Source organism: Pogona vitticeps, chromosome 1 (genome assembly GCF_051106095.1).
Source record: "Pogona vitticeps strain Pit_001003342236 chromosome 1, PviZW2.1, whole genome shotgun sequence".
In the NCBI taxonomy this organism is placed as follows: Eukaryota; Metazoa; Chordata; class Lepidosauria; order Squamata; family Agamidae; genus Pogona; species Pogona vitticeps.
Window position 1 is genome coordinate 5,347,519 of NC_135783.1, and position 17,696 is coordinate 5,365,214.

Here is a 17,696-nt window from a genome sequence, read left to right on the forward strand (position 1 = left end):
CGCTCATTTGACAACGACAAGATGCATCAAGTTGATTCCAATCTATGGTGACCCTTCCTGGGGATTTCTAGGTATAAAGAAGGGGTTCACCATTCCATTCTTTTTCAGTACACGTCTGGACTGTGCTGCTTGCCCAAAGCGACACAGACTGTTTCTTCTCCTGGAATGCACAGTGGGGAATCATACTCGCAAACTCAGGCTCTTTAGCCAGATCATGACTCAGGGCCTGTCCAGTGTGGCTATTTTGGTGTGGGATGGATCAGGCTGCAAAGGGTCAATTGTGGTTGGGGGGAGGTGTGGTGCGCCACTTGGCACATTCCTTCTATTCAAATGGCATATTGACCTTCGTGTCAATGAAATGCTTCCTCTGATCATCTGCGGGTCAGGGGAAGTGAATTTTTTAAACATCTGCTAGCTCATCACTGTTGTGATTAATCACTTTGATTAATTTTTTTGTGCATTGCTGATCGGGAAACCGCCAGCAGCTGTGGCTTTGATCAAAAATATACAGACAGGCAAAGAAAAGTAATTTTTAATTTGGTTGTTGTGGGTTTGTCGGGCTCTTTGGCCACATTCTGAAGGTTGTTCTTCCTAACGTTTCGCCAGTCTCTGAGGCCGGCATCTTCAGAGGACAGCACTCTGTGCTCTCAAGTGCTGTCCTCTGAAGATGCCGTCCAGAGAGACTGGCGAAATGTCAGGAAAATCAACCTTCAGAACATGGCTAAAGAGCCCGAAAAACCCACAAAATAACTATTATATCCTGGCCATGAAAGCCTTCGCAAATAAATTTTTAATTTAATAGAAGCGATACATTGCAGCAGTGACAATCTAGCAGATGCAATTAAAACAAGTTCACTTCCTTTATCCCTCCACAGATGATCAAGGGAAGTATGCAGTTTCTTATATCCTGAGGTGACTCACAATACTGGGAACTGAAACCAGAACAAGCTGCAAGGTTCTTGTTCAGTCCATTCCCAGTGACTATGCTTGCTGGGAACAGTCTAAACTGGAGCTCCCCAACCGACACCAAAATAATAATAGAACCCCTGACAGGGGTTCAGAAAGGTGCAATTGGTCCGCTCCAGTGATGTCCATTTGTGGGTGCCAGAAAAAAAGAGTGGACCAACCAGACCCACCAGCGCATTAAACAGCAAGCAGGACAAATGTCCTTGAGGATAAGCTGTCATTTTTGGAGGAAGTTCATAGCAAAGGAGGCTTTAATTAGAATCCTAGCTAAAAAGTTTGTAGCCCAAGCATGGGGGAGAGAGAAGAGGATATATTCCGGGGCTCAACCTAGCCTGCAGCTGCATTATTATCAGGGGGAATAGGCCTAAATTTTAGTATGCTAGGGAGATGATCAACCCTGCGTGCTCACTGGAAGGACAGATCCTGAAGCTGGGGCTCCAAGACTTTGGCCTTCTCATGAGAAGAGAAGACTCCCTGGAAAAGACCCTGATGGTGGGAAAGTGTGAGGGAAGAGGAGAAGGGGATGACAGAGGACGAGATGGTTGGACAGGGTCATTGAAGTGACCAACATGAATTTGCCCCAACTCCGGGAGGCAGTGGAAGACAGGAGGGCCTGGCGTGCTCTGGTCCATGGGGTCACGAAGAGTCAGACATGACTAAACGACTAAACAACAACAAAGTGCTGACCAGTAACCATCTTATCCATGGAGCAAACCGCCTTATTTGGCACCCAATCTAGAAAAACTCAGCAATCTCTCGCCGGACTTTCAAAACAACAAGAATTCTGGACATGTTCTGAGCTAGGCCACTTACCAGCTCCCCTGGCTGAACTAGTCTCTACATTTCTCCCTGAAGCCCATCGGTGGGTGCTCCCGGCAGGGGCAGATTTCCAAAATGTGGGCAAACCGTATTCTGAAAAACGTTTCCCCGGTTCTCCCATAGTGTATGGTTCTTAAGAAGGGGTCACAGGTGGAAATGAATTTTCCAGAAGCTGTGATTTATTTCCTCCCCCCACCCACCCCTGAAAAAAACCTGAACAGAAAGAACTTGTGTATAAAAATCATTTTTTTTTTCCAAAAATTCATTGTGGCTAAAATGGGAACTGGCTGACATGACATTCATATGTTGTGGTCGGTGTTAGGTGTGGTCATAAGTTGACCCCGACTGATGGCAACCCTATGAAGGACAGATCTCCAGAATGTCCTGTCCTCGACACCCCTGCCCAGCGGTTGCGAACTCAAGCCTGCCCCATCCTTTAAGACACTGGTTCCCAACCTTTTTCAAGTTGCGACCCCCCTTTGATAATAGCCAAATCCCTTGCAGCGCTCTGCCATGTGTGCAGAAATAAGCCGCCATTCCTGCTGCTGTTGCTCACCGTCCCACTGCTTCTGTTTCCAACTCCATTGCCCCCTTTTTCAAAACTGGGGAGGGAACCGACCAGGGGAGGTTAAAGGTAGGAGAAGAGAAGGCCGAAGGACTTTGAAGTCAAAAGACTTCAAAGATGGACCAGGGAGCAAAAGGACATTGCTGGACCCTTGACCCAGAGCGGGTCCCACTCAGAAACTGTCACAAAACTTTCCTTGCACCCACGAGCCAAATTGGAGTCATTGAAAAAGAAAAACTTTGTCAAGTCTGAGTTGAGTCCCCAGTGCGAATTTAGTCCGACTTGACAGCGGGTCCCGTGACTCAAATCCCCATTCCTGGGGGGGGGGGCGAAATACAAGCATCCCTTCTCTGAAAGTAGAGGCTTTTTTCTCCACAAACTTTAATATCCCGCTTTGAAAAGTGAAGGAAGAAATTATTTAACGAGGGCGGTAACACATATAAAGTGCCCCCCTCCAGAAATCATTTGGTGACCCCCCCCTTCTTGGTGATCATGACCCCAGGGTTGGGAACCACTGATTTAGGGAGTTGATCCATATCGTATTTGGCCTTCCTCTTTTCCTATGGCCTTCCAACTTTCCCAGCATTATGGGGTATTTTTCCAGAGAATATTGTATAGTATTTTTAAAACTGTTGTTGCTTTATAGTTTTAGTTGTTATGAACCAACCTGGATCCAGATGGGAAGCGAGGAAACAAACAAACAAACAAATAAACAAACAACCAAACAAATAATATGTCTATCCTGCTGTATTTTTGGAGGTGAGTTAAAAGGGCCCAGGCCAGTTTGCAACCATAAAAAGACAGTATTTAAGCTAACAATGGTGAGTGCACAATACTAAAAAAGATCAAATGAATGCAATACTGAAAAAACATAAGCAACACCAAAAACAAATTCAAAGCAGTAAGGCACAAAAGTCCATTTAAAAATTCCACTCAGGCGGGCAATCACTCAGGGAAAGCTTGCCTGAAGAGGTAGGCCTTTGCCTGCTTGTGGAAGGACAGCAACGATGGGGCCAGACCGGCCTCTGGTGGGAGGGAGTTCCACAGCCTCTGGGAGCAGCCACAGAGAAGGCCCTCTCCTGTGTCCCCCATCAAATGCACCTGCAAGGGTGGCGGGACCAAGAGAAAGGCCTCTCTTAATGATCTTACTGCAGGGCAGGCTCATAGAGGGAGATGAGGTCTGAAAAACCACTTCTATGTTCCTAATACCTAGAAAATACCAGGAGGGTCGCTTATTACTTGAGACAAAAGGAGACGGTTGGAAAGTTTGTTTCGTTTGACTTGGTTAAAAACATCCCAAAATAAGCACCTTGCTTCAAAACAGAAAGAATTAAACAAAATAATAATAATTAAAGGAGATGCACACAGGCCTGGCAGATTTACTAGCCTAATGTTTGTGCAGCAGACAAAGAAAATACCATATTTTTTGCACCATAAGACGCACCTTTCCATAAGACGCACCAATTTTTTAGGAGAAGAAAACAGGAAAATATAATCTGTTTTCTTTGCTCCATAAGAAGCACAGACTTTCCACCCCCCTGTTTTGTGGTTAAAAAGTGTGTCTTATGGTGCGAAAAATACGGTATATACATGTATGTATGTATGTATGTATGTATGTATGTATGTATGTATGTATGTATGTATGTATGTATGTATGTATGTATGTATGTATGTATGTATGTATGTATGTATTTAAAACCTTATATAACTAATTAGTGCTGTGCATAATTCTCAGTGGCTCATATGAAAAGAAGCAATAAATAAAGACACCAAATCATCAAATTACAGTAAAGCAAAATAATTGAGGAATCAAGAAAGAACGCAACCGTGCATAAAACTGCATAGGCCTAACGGACTGGGCACGAGATGGGCACATACCGCTCACTTTACTTTTTTACTTTACTTTATTTAGATTCATACCCCGCCCCTCTAGACAAAGTCTACTCGGGGCGGCTTATAAAATTGCTCAACGGGCAATTCGTGCTGGTTCGTCTTTCCGCCGAACCGGTGTTCGACACTTCCGAGCCACGCCTCCTCCCAGGGGGTATCCACTCAGACGAACCGCCTGGAGGAGGCGGGGCAGGGAAGCCGGGGCACAGCCTCTGAGTGGGTACCTCCCATAGGAGGCGGAACTGTTTGGCCAGTTCGGTGGTTCGTGCCCATCTCTAGACTCGACCGAAACAATGGCAAGGCCGTGGCAAAATCAAAGAAAACATCAAACCAAGGAGGTTCCTCAAGGCTTCTTCCAACAGTCTCGTTTTTAGCATCTTCTTGAAGGCGGGCGGGCAGGTGCACCTCCACCGAAAGCCCATGGCATAGGAGCATGGCCTGGGTGAAGGGGCATCAGCTGATGTTCCTCAAGAAAGTCACTCAGACCAGTAGCGAGATCCCAAACCATGGAGGGCTTTGTAGGTAAGAACCAGAAGATCATAGACGATGGACACTATATTCTGAGACACCGTTTGTGTTTCATCGCCCCCTGCCCTGAGGTCAAAGGACGAGAACCTAAGCAGACCAAGAATCTAGAGAGACCTGGAACCCGGACAAGTTTTCTTCAAAGACTCCAACCCGTAGCATGCCCCAGCCAGCCTTGTCTGCTTGCCCTGTCGGAAACCAGCATTTTCTCCAAATTCTAACCGGCAGCACAAGTCATGGAAACGTTAAGTTTTAGGCACCGAACTCAATCCAGTTTTCACCCCTGTCCGATTTCTTCACTTTCTACCTTTCACATATATTTGAATATTTGAAGAGATGAAAACATCGGGGGGGGGGGCAGAAAAGCAAAACGAAGACGGAGCTGATGTCACAGAAGTTCAGCCCATATCCCAAAAGAGCGGACAAAGTGCTTCTTTATCCAGGGTGACCCCAAATCGAATCAAACCAACACCTGAACTGCCACCAGGTGGGCCCCCAGGGGCCAAAATCTGAGTGGAGGGCTTATAGCTCCATCGTACTTTGCACAGTTTGTAGAAAGGTCCTGGTCTCCATTTTTGCAGCCACTATTAAGAACTTGCCCTTTCACATATGCTGAAGAGCCACTGTCACTCTGTGTCAACAAGACCGGGCTTTCAGAAAGTGGAGAAAGTTATATTTGCACCAACTACACCCCAACCTCCCCCTTCGTTGCTTCTATTTGTTTGCCCCATTTCTGAGAAGATCTTAGGTGGGGATCACAAACCTTCAAAGACTGAAGGCTTCCCCAAAACAGAAGGCAGCATTTGGGTGCATTCAAGGAAAGGCAGGGCCGGCCCTAAACTTTTTGCTGCCTAAAACAGAGAACCCTAACCTTAGAACGGCAGAGCTGGAAGGGTCCCCCTAAAGATTATCAAGTCCAGCCACTGCCAAGGAGACTTCACTGGGGAATCAAACTCCCTACCTTCCGCTCCGGAGCCAGAGACCTAGCTTCACTGAGCTATCCAGCAGCTAAGATGGCGCTCCATCCTCTCTTCTAGATCTAGAAGCTGACTGGTTCGGTTACCAAACTGAACTATAATCCTTGAGTCAGTGTTGCTAAGAGCAACAGGCTGGTTCAGGGGTACGGGATAGCTGTGGCCCCATAGCAACTGGGGTTTGAGGCAGCTCTCTCACTCTGGATAATGGTTGGGCTGGCCCTGATAGAAGAATGTCCGCCTTTCCTGTTGGTTCTGTTAGGCTTATCAAAGAAAGTGGATCTCCCCAAGCTATCCATAGCCCCGATCAGATTTGGTAAGGACTGCTACCATCCCAGTGCAGAGCTATTGAAGCCAGGATCTTGGTTTTCGGCCCACCTTTTAATCTTGGAACCCTCAGATTGTAAAAATGTCGGTTCTCCCCAGAATCAACACCCCAGAATGGTGCGCCGGGCAAAAATCTTTCCGCCCTTGTGGTCCCCACAAAACCACCGGGATAACAGAAAATCAGATCGTGGACCTCTTCCCCTGTTTGGACGACGGCACCCAAAAAAATCTCCCATCCCACCTGGCCAGAAAGACCGGTGGGTGATGGGAGTTGTAGTCCAAAAAAAGCAAGCTTGCTCAGCTTCCAGAAAATGTAAGACACAAAGACGTATATAAAGTTCATATTCCGATGATTAATTAGGAAATTCGGTTTCTCGCTAAATCTTAGGTGTACGCCTCCCTTTCTGCTATGTCTCTAAATTTACTTCAATAGCCTGCGCCTCATCTCCGATTATATTATGTGGAGGGGGGGGAAGAAAAATACAAAGGTTTCAATGTACAAACAATCACAAACCATTGTGACAATTAATAAATATGTATTCTCGAAGGTTTTCGCGGCCAGGATCCAATGGTGGTTGTAGGTTTTTTGGGCTGTTGGGCCGTGCTCTTCATAAATAAATAACATTTAATCTTTATGGTCTAAAAAGTGCCGCTTTCTGAGGTCTGTTCCATACACTGTGGTACCTTTTATAATTCTGGAGACCTGCTGCCTACAATGACACACTTGAGAGCAAGAAATGTCACAAATCCCCAGTTACGTGTGACTTTGTAATAGGGGAAGAAACAGCCTGTAAGGTTTTGTAGGGAGGGCTGTCAATCTTGCACTGCCGGTGCCGATCGCTAAACCCAAGGGAAGAGCCCTCGGAACCACAGACCGTTCTAAAACATTAAGCATGTACTTACCCCAAGTTGCTTCATGGTTTTTCCACCCAATGGGACCAAACCGCTGCCCCCTTTCCTGTCACCCTCCTCTTGCGCAGCCAAGGGTCCCCGGCAGAGAACGGAAAAGTGGCAGACGCGGGCAGACGCCTGATGGCCAGCAAGAGCTGCGATGTGCTGTCAATCAAACTGTCCTCTAAGTCACTGAGTATGTAACGCGCAGGGTTAATCAGGACGGCGTTGCTAACATTAGACAGAAAAGCCACCTAAGCTCTCCGAGGAGGCCTTGAAATCCACCGTTGGCTTTGGAGGCAGCTGGTTCGGTCAGCCTTCCCTGCCTGACGACGGTTCACCCACCGCTGAATGGTCTTCCACCGGCTTCACGGAGCTAAATGCAAAGTCTTGATTGGCACGGTTGTGATCCAAAGGGATGTCATGGCTGTGTTTGCCCTACCAGAAGGCTGAAATTGTTGTTTTAAGGCATACGGACATCTCTCTGTGCCTTAAAACAACAAATTTGGCATTCTGGTGGAGACACCCTGGCATTGCACAGGGATGGTTAAATACAGGGTGTGCCCTTCAAACACAGAACTGCTGAATAGTTAAACATTAAGGCTGGACACCTGATTTGGTTGAATCCCCAATTCTGAAGTGAACTGGCCTGATTCAGATCAATTTGTGCAACAGCCAGAACGAGTTGCCCTATAGCCAGATGGGTGGTATAAAAGTCGAATACATGCATAAATAAAAAAAGCCGAAAGGTTGCGAATTTAAGGCAAGGGGAATTTTACGAATTTGTTCAGCCGAAAAGCACAAAGTGAATCAGACAGGGCACAAGTAGCTTCAGCTAGGTTTTTATATTTGTATTAATAAGCAACATATATATTGCTTATTAATACATGTTTTATATGATTTATATGACTGATGGCATAATTTTGTTTAATTGGTTGATTAATTGAAGGCAGACTGCAAATCTGTAAGAAGGACATATTTGGGTTCCATATATGCCCTACTGAGTTTTAGGTATTTTCTTAATGACCACACATGAATTATCTTGATAGATATATAAATATCCTTGTAGAGCAGTGTACCAACTGCCAATGAGGGAAATTCAGTTATAATAAGAGGAGTAGTCATGTTGAGAATATATTGTTGAAGTTGTCTGTAGATTGACTAGGAGGAACTTTGCTGGGCTATGGTGATGATGGTCTGTCTATCCAGCACTAACCAACCATTCCTTCTAGCTTTTGAAATGCAAAGAGAGCGCCACCTCTCTGCTGATAGTTCTCTCTCTGCTGATCCCTCCCTTTCGGCAGCTGGTGGCGTTTGTCGCTGTTGATCTATTTTGTTGGTTTCTAGTGTGTGCGCGTCTAATTTCAAACAACTGTAAGTAAAGGAACTTTTAAAAATTCTTTCTCCTATGAATGTCTCAGAGTATGTTTTTGAGACTTTAAGTGCCAGTTCATGAGAAAGGGAAGGACTCTGGGGAACCTGTAGCTATTCTCCTCTGTGGGTCTTAGTACTTCTACTGTGTAACAAAAAGAGAATTTTAGTAGGGATTCAAAACCCTGCAACATATATTGTGTCAGTGGCCATGCTGGCTGCAGGGATTCCAGGAGATGTCCATCTTACGATGCTGTGTATGTTTTGTAGTTGCACAGAGAAAACAAGCAGAGCAAGCAAGGAGGAAGGCCAGAATCTTCCTCCCCCGCATGCTAGTTTTCTACATACAAGGAGTTTTTAACACACGGGAGAATTTACAGGAACCCAAACTTCCATTTGCAGTCTGAAGCTATGAAGTTGTTCAGCCACATTATTTTGCCACACAGCCCAGGAGTGTGAGGCACTAGTTTTTAAGCAGAACATGGAAGTTTCTACTTACTTTAGGAATACTGAGAAATGTAACTTTTTTTAAAGGTTGCCCTTGACATTTAGTCCAGTCGTATCCAATTCTAGGGTACGGTGCTCATCTCCATTTCCAAGCCATAGAGCGAGGGTTTTTTGTCCAAAGACCGTTTCTGTGGTCGTGTGGCCAGCACGACTAGACACGGAACGCCGTTAGCTTCCCATCTACCTTTCCACTGAGGTGGTTCCTATTTTATCAACTCACATTTACATGCTTTTAAACTGCTAAGTTGGCAGGAGCTGGCAGTTACAAAATTACTGCTTAGAGGTAACAAAGAACACTTTAGTTACTCAGATGTATTTACTCCAAAAAATGACTTTTCAAGGGTGTTTAAAGACCCTTGTAAAGATATTTTGTCAGAAAAGATTAAGGTTTTGTCTCATCTATCGCTCTATCGCTCTATCGCTCTATCGCTCTATCGCTCTATCGCTCTATCGCTCTATCGCTCTATCTATCTATCTATCTATCTATCTATCTATCTATCTATCTATCTATCTATCTATCTATCTATCTATCTATCTATCTATCTATCTATCTATCTATCTATCTATCTATCTGTCTGTCTGTCTGTCTGTCTGTCTGTCTGTCTGTCTGTCTGTCTGTCTGTCTGTCTAGCTAGCTAGCTAGCTAGCTAGCTAGCTAGCTAGCTAGCTGTTCAACCTTTCTTTTTTAAAGTTATGTTTTAATATTTGAAACATTTTTTTCAGAAATCCTAATTCCCAGCAAAAAAAGAGGAGAGGAGTTACAGTACTTATGCAGCCACTTAAAAATCAGAAGTAAGAACAGTAACAAATACCTCCTAAAGCAATTTTATTGAATGGATGAGACTCATGTCCGTCTGAGCAAGGTGGACGGCATTGTACGCAACAGAGTAGATTGACATATTTTTCAAGATTATCCCTTGGAAAAAGTTATTCTTATGGATCTGTAATCTCACTGGAAGGACAGATCCTGAAGCTGAGGCTCCAAGACTTTGGCCATCTCATGAAAAGAGAAAATTCCCTGGAAAAGACCCTGATGTTGGGAAAGTGTGAGGGCAACAGGAGAAGGGGACGACAGAAGACGAGATGGTTGGACAGGGTCATCGAAGTGACCAGCATGAAACTGACCCAACTCCGGGAGGCAGTGGAAGACAGGAGGGCCTGGCGTGCTCTGTGTGATGATTTGTGTTTTTATGTGTATTAGAATGGGATATGTAGTCCTAAGATTGTCCCAATAGCATCCATTTTGATTTAAAGTCTGTTCTGTAGTAGGAAAGTTTTACATGCTGTTCCAGAGAAGCTTCGCTCTCTGGTTATCTCGTTGCTAAGCTGAGTAGAGAGCAGAGAGTTTCGTAGTCAAAATAATTCTGCCACAAAGTATGAAAACAACTGAAGCTCCCTGAGAAAGTTAGGCGGGACAACAAGGCCCAGGAGGCATTCTGGGAAGAAGAAGAGGAGGAGAGGGCGAAAGATGGAGTTTGCCTGAGAAAGGGACAGACACGTGCTTTTCCCATAATGGACTGGTTTTCATCTAGCATCAGCCTTTGAAGACCCAAGACACGTGAGATGGATGATTTATGCTTTTTGTTAGTTAGCATAGTTTCATTTCTTTATTTTTTTAGCTGGAGTGGGGGAGTGGTGTGTTCCGTTGGTCTTGAATGAAAATGTACCTACTGACTTATTGTACTATCAACTGAAACCTTTTCTAAAGTAATTCATTTTAATAAAACAGTAATGATTGATTTCTAACTAGAAGCATTGTTTCTTGAGCAGACTAGCTGAATGTCTAATTGGCCACGTGGGTTTGCTACCAAACTTTCAGAGCCAAATCATTCTGAGTATATCTCATGGTTATGACTGTGTTGTTTTCTTAATATGGAGATTGGCCTCTGAGGAAGAAAATTTAGACAGAACCTGGCTGGGTTTCAATTGGCTCTGCTCAGCAGTTAGAGGTTTGTCTGGTTTTCGTACTCGTCCCAATTTCCTGCACCCCCATAAATCTCTTTGGAGATACGGGGCTGCTTACATGGTGGTGATGAGTTATTGAAGCAGTACAGAGAGGCAGAGGTGGAGCGTTTGGTTAATAAGCTGAAGGAAAAAGAGGAGTTTGAGGACTCAATAGCCGGTGTTGATAGAAGCAATCTACCTTACTACCATGATGACCTACCTGTTAGGCCAAAGACTGCACCAGTAGCGCCTAAGAGACAGAGTCAGCCTGAATTTAGAAAGTCTTTTCCTCAAGAGCCCAGGCAAAGTTCATTTGAGCAACGCAGGAGTCTAGCTCCTAGCCAGAGTAAAACGCCTCTTAAATGTTTTGAATGTGGTGGCTCTCATCTGCGACGAGATTGCCCAAAGTTGAATGTGCCAGCTAGCCAAGTTAAGGAGCCAGCTAGGAAAACACCTGTGCCAGCTCCACGCAGATCTAAAGCAGGCACACCCAAGATGGCGTATGTAAGTTCTGTGCCAGCAGGAACTCAACAAGTGCCAGCTGCCAGTAATGCAGTTTCTGTGCCTCACCAGTCAAGCATTGTGCCTTCACAGAGTCAGGAAGGAGTTAACCTAACTGTAACCCCTTCGCAAGCCAGTGGAATGCAGGCAGCAGTAAACCAATATGTGCCTAGAGTTTTGGACTTACAAATTGCTTCAATTTCCTCAGAAATTGTAAAAGAGACTGCATCAGGAGAGAGGTTTTCTGTTATGGATCCTGATTGCATAGTACCAACTGCACAAAGGGACTGGGCAACCCGCACATTTTCTGAGGTGGTTTTTCTTCACACACCTGGAGGTGATATGGCTTTAAGTGCTTTTCGTGACTCGGGTGCCGACATTTCTTCGATAAGCAAGCGTTTTCTAGACCCCACCTTAATCTTGAACAACCTGAGGTGTCCAGTAAAAACTTATGGATCTATAGAGACTGATCAGCGTTTTATTCCTCTAGCTTATGTCAAAATTTCGTATAAGAGCTGGTCAGGGGCAAAACATATTTTAACCCATGAGGGAAAACCTGATTTTCTTCTTGGAAATGATCTTGCTTTTTTGGATCACATGCAGAGTCAAAATGCAACTTCAATGTCGGTAGTTACGCGTTCTCAAAGTAGGGAGATGCATGATCCTGAACGGGAGCAGGAATCCACTGAGGATAGCTCAGATGGAGACCTTACCCAACAGCAGCCTCTTGTGACCGAACCTGATAATGCAGCTACAACAGAAACTAAAATGGAGGAGGTGATACCTAAGGGATCAGAGGACTTTAGACTGAAGCAACTTAATGATCCCTCTCTAGCTTCTTTGAGGTCACAAGCAGACAACTATGCTGAACGTCCTACGCATCAGCAAGTTAGTTTCCTGTGGGGAGAAAATGGACTTTTGTACAGAGAATATTTCCCCAAATCCAACTTGGATGCCCAACCTGTTCAACAGTTAGTCGTGCCTACTGAATATAGACTGAGAATACTAGAAATGGCTCATGACCATCCGAGTAGTGGGCACCAGGGAATACAAAAAACCCTAAAGAGGATTTCTCAACATTTTTACTGGCCTGGTATTTCAAAAACTGTAAAGGACTATGTCAGTTCCTGTGACTATTGCCAACGCACAGGCCATCAAACTGACAAGGTAAAGGCCGAAATGCAGATTATGGAAATTCCTGACCAAGTGTTCCAGTGTTTGCAAATGGATGTGCTAGGACCTTTTGTTCCTACTAAATCTAAGAAGAAATACATCATTTCTTTCATCTGTTCTGCCAGTAGGTGGATCGAGGCTTACGCTATTAGCAACCTGACAGCTACCACCATAGCTAGAATCATCGTGGACTTGTGCTCGCGTATTGGAGTACCATCCAAAATAATTGGTGATCAAGCAGGAGCCTTTACAAGTGAACTTATGCGTAAGATCTGCGAGATAAGTGGAATAACCATCAGTTTTTCCACGGCCCATCATCCTCAATCTCACGGTATGGTGGAAAGAGGTCAACAAACTTTGCTTAGGATGATTAAAACTTTGACCCAAGAATATGGAAACATTTGGGATGAGCTTTTGCCTTTTGCTTTGTTTGCTTACCGTAGCTCAGCTCATTCTTCACTAGGTGGCTTTTCTCCAAGTGAGGTGGTGTTTGGAAGAAATCTACAAGGACCATTGGACTTCCTGAAATCCAATTGGGAAGGTGTGGTTAAAAGTAGTACTGTGCCAGTTGCTGATTTTGTTAGAAAACTTCAAGAGAAACTCTTGGCTGTCCAGGAGTTAGCCAGAGACAATTTGTTGGACGCTCAAGCAAGTCAGAAGTTCTTCCACGACAAGAGATCCAGACACAGGGAATTTTCTGTGGGTGATTTGGTACTTGTTCTGAACCCACTCAGACCTTCTAAGCTAGAAGTTGTCTGGGAAGGTCCAGGTGAAATTGTTCAAAAATTGGGAAATGTCAATTATCTTGTCAAAATGTTGGATTCTAATAAGAAACCTGTTCTTTACCATGTCAATAGTTTGAAACTGTACAAAGATAGATCTGCAATGGTTTTTCAATGTCATGCTGAATATTTTCATGCTGCAAATGAACCTATTGATATGTTATCTGAATTGCAAGATGCAGGTACATGGTCTGATAATCTTGTTTTAACAGGTACCGTTGATCAGAAAGAAAGGTTGTTTCAAATTTTAGAACAATACCAAGATGTGTTTTCAGATAAACCAGGTTACACCAAATTGATCAGTCATGTGATAACTACTGAGAACAACGCCCAGCCCATACGGTCTAGCCCATATAGAGCAATTGGTAATCATGCTATCCAAATTGAACAAGAGATACAAAAGATGTTATCTTTGGGGGTGATTGAACCGTCATTCTCCCCTTGGGCTTCTCCGGTGGTTCTGGTGCCAAAACGTAACGCTTTGGGTGAAATTCTCGAGGAAGTAAGATTTTGTGTTGATTACAGAAAGTTAAACAGTGTTACTGTTCCAGATCCATACCCATTGCCTAGAATGGATGATTTAATTGAACATCTTTCAAAGGCTAAGTTTATCAGCATTCTCGATCTAAAGAATGCTTATTGGCAGCTTGATTTAGCTGAAGATTCACGAGATAAGACCGCTTTCATCACGCACGTGGGAACCTTCCGTTTCCACAGATTGCCATTTGGTTTGAAGAATGCAGGGGCGTCATTTCAAAGGATGATAGACAAACTTTTACAAGGTTTACCTTTTGCAAGTGCTTATCTTGATGATGTTGCCATTTTCAGTTCTGATTTTGATTCTCACATGTCTCACATTGAAACTGTTTTGTCCAGACTTCAGCAAGCAGGACTGACAGTCAAAGCCAGCAAGTGTCAGTGGATGCAAGGAAAAGTCATGTACTTAGGTCATTTGATTGGGCAAGGAGAAATTCAGACTTTGCAAGCTAAAGTACAATCTATTAATGATTGGCCTATCCCTAAAACTAAGAAACAGGTACGCTCATTTTTGGGCCTAGTCGGCTACTACAGAAAATTCATTCCAGATTTCAGTCATTTGGCTTCACCTCTGACAGAGCTCACTAGGAAGAGACAGCCTGTCAAGGTAAAGTGGACACCAGAGTGTCAAGGTGCCTTTGAAGCTTTAAAAGCTAAGATTATGGATGCACCTATACTGAAATCCCCTGATTTTGACAAACCATTCATTTTACAAACTGATGCTTCTGAATTAGGACTGGGAGCTGTTTTGTTACAGCAAGGAGAAGATGGGAACCTTTACCCTATCTCATACTTCTCTAGAAAACTCTTGGATAGAGAGAGAAGTTACGCAGTACCTGAAAAAGAAGCTCTTTCTATATTTTGGTCTCTCAATTTACTTCGACCTTACCTATGGGGTCGTAAGTTTACACTCCAAACAGATCACAGAGCTTTAGTTTGGTTGCAGAAGATGAAATCTCACAACCAAAAATTGTTGAGATGGAGTCTAGCATTGCAAGATTTTGATTTTGAAGTTCAACACATTCCTGGAAAATTGAATGTAGTGGCAGATGGTCTTTCTAGAATGTACTGTGAAGATTCTTATGAACCTGAACGTTGAAACGATGTATTCAACAGTGTGCTGTGTTTCAGTATTGTAATAGTTAAATCTGTAGTTGAATTCTGAGATGTAACCAGTTAATTACTTTGAATTACTTTTTAGTTACTTTTACTTGATTTCTTAAAATTAGATCAGATTAACTGCTCTGAATTTTAACGATAATCAGGGGGGGCATGTGATGATTTGTGTTTTTATGTGTATTAGAATGGGATATGTAGTCCTAAGATTGTCCCAATAGCATCCATTTTGATTTAAAGTCTGTTCTGTAGTAGGAAAGTTTTACATGCTGTTCCAGAGAAGCTTCGCTCTCTGGTTATCTCGTTGCTAAGCTGAGTAGAGAGCAGAGAGTTTCGTAGTCAAAATAATTCTGCCACAAAGTATGAAAACAACTGAAGCTCCCTGAGAAAGTTAGGCGGGACAACAAGGCCCAGGAGGCATTCTGGGAAGAAGAAGAGGAGGAGAGGGCGAAAGATGGAGTTTGCCTGAGAAAGGGACAGACACGTGCTTTTCCCATAATGGACTGGTTTTCATCTAGCATCAGCCTTTGAAGACCCAAGACACGTGAGATGGATGATTTATGCTTTTTGTTAGTTAGCATAGTTTCATTTCTTTATTTTTTTAGCTGGAGTGGGGGAGTGGTGTGTTCCGTTGGTCTTGAATGAAAATGTACCTACTGACTTATTGTACTATCAACTGAAACCTTTTCTAAAGTAATTCATTTTAATAAAACAGTAATGATTGATTTCTAACTAGAAGCATTGTTTCTTGAGCAGACTAGCTGAATGTCTAATTGGCCACGTGGGTTTGCTACCAAACTTTCAGAGCCAAATCATTCTGAGTATATCTCATGGTTATGACTGTGTTGTTTTCTTAATACGGAGATTGGCCTCTGAGGAAGAAAATTTAGACAGAACCTGGCTGGGTTTCAATTGGCTCTGCTCAGCAGTTAGAGGTTTGTCTGGTTTTCGTACTCGTCCCAATTTCCTGCACCCCCATAAATCTCTTTGGAGATACGGGGCTGCTTACACTCTGGTCCGTGTGGTCACGAAGAGTCGGACACGACTTAACGACTAAACAACAACAAAAATCTCGGAAAGCAAGGCTCTCAGCTATTCAGCACAACAACTGAGCGGAATTTACTTATACTCTTGTAGGCTGCTGAGGGTGAGTAACTAGATATAATAACAATGACCGAGCTGGAAGGGGCCCCTAAGGATCATCCAGTCCAGCCCCTCTCAAAGAGGCACAGTCAGGAATCGAATTCCCAACCTCTGGCTCCAGAGGCCTAAACGACTGAACTATCCAGCCGTTCATGATCCGGCCATGACTTCCCATGTTATGTATGTAAAACTGTAAATGCATCTGACCCACTCTAGAGAAGGATGACTTTAATTTATTTCTTACATATTTTGCCCCAGGCTTGCTATGGGACACCGTCCATTTAATCCTCACAATGTCCCTTTAAGGTAGGGAAGTAAGAGAGAGAGAGATACTGTCCTAAGAGTCAGCCATGATGACCTACACAGGTGGTTTAGTGCTGAGACCCGGACGGCACACATCACTTACGGCTACACTATATTGCTTGATGGGTTCCATGCTACTTGAATTGCCCACTCACCGAGAAGTGGCGCACACGACAGTAAGTGCTGAATCTGGGAGATCTCAGCTCTCCCGCTTGAACATTACGACTATGGAGAAATCAAACTCATTGAGTTCATTGTGGTTCACTCCCATGTGCAGAGCATTGAATCCCGACTCAGGGCATGGTTACAAGCATGAAATCGATCGAGTGATGCATCAGGGTTTTTCTGAATTTGGTTTAAAGTCATGTGGTTTTTGTGTCGGTGTGTGCATCCTCTTGGGGAAAACGTTTAATCTGTTTTTAAGTTGTGTTTTGTATTGGTTGAAGGAGTTACATGGGCTTTTCAAATTGTTGCCTGTGAGGCTTAATCTTGAGCCCGGCCACCCTCATGCTAGCTGCTTCTCACAGCCGCTGGCTACTGCTGCTGCAGTGTTATTTTTTACTAATTTTTTAAAAAAAATCATTGCAGTCTGGAATAGTGCTAGTACAGATTGACAGATGGGAAAAAAACACAGAGGTTTCTATGCTGACCTACATACCTATACAGAGACAGACACACAGTGATGGGGTGAAGAAAGAGAGGGAGCAAGGAGCTACCAGCCAGGGTTGAAACTGACCTGAAACACGACTAGGGTTGTGAAAGAGGGAGATGAGCACCGGCACACGCACAAACAGCGGGTGTGCATTTTTGCTCTTCAAAGGTCATAAAGACCTGGAATTCGGTATCTGTTTGATTGGATTTAATCTCAGCCCACATTATGTGAACGTGTTTCAGCTCAGCTTTGCCTATTCTGCACCAGCTCAAACCAGTATGTCTGAGTAAGCTGTGGCAGTGTATAAAGTTTCATGGAATCAGCTTTTCTTTCTCCCATCCTCTTGACCAGAAGGTTTCTATCTGTTAATGCCATTCATTCTTCACCATTCCTAAACTGACAGCTGTCCAAAATAATTTTGTTTATGGTTAAAAGAAAAGAAAAGAAAAAAAAGCAACAACCCACCAACATCTTGATTGTTTGTCTGACTCAGAGGGGGCTGAGGGATTCTGGAAATTGTAGTATATTTTCTCAGTCTGGGATCTAGACGGTCCCAGGCTGAGAAAGGGGGTCTTGCCAATGTGATACCACCGGACCACTCTGAACACTCACAGTCCCATCTGATTTCAGAAGCTAAGCAGAGTCAGACATGGTTAGGTCTTGGATGGGAGACCGACAAGCAAGGGATCGCCAGCTAGAGTAGGGAAGGA

The 17,696-nt window shown here is 43.9% G+C and overlaps 1 protein-coding gene across 2 annotated transcripts in view; it reads right to left on the reverse strand.

Annotated features, from left to right (window-relative positions):
* RP1L1 (RP1 like 1) overlaps positions 1–17,696 on the reverse strand; it is a 62,731-nt gene that overhangs the window by 24,012 nt on the left and 21,023 nt on the right. The window contains exon 1 of one of the 2 annotated variants that reach the window (XM_072986647.2): positions 6,970–7,119. The exons of the other annotated variant lie outside the window; for it this stretch is intronic. The gene's annotated coding sequence lies outside the window, so the exon portion shown is untranslated. Of the gene's footprint in view, positions 1–6,969; positions 7,120–17,696 lie in introns of those variants that run through there. 2 annotated transcript variants of the gene reach the window in all.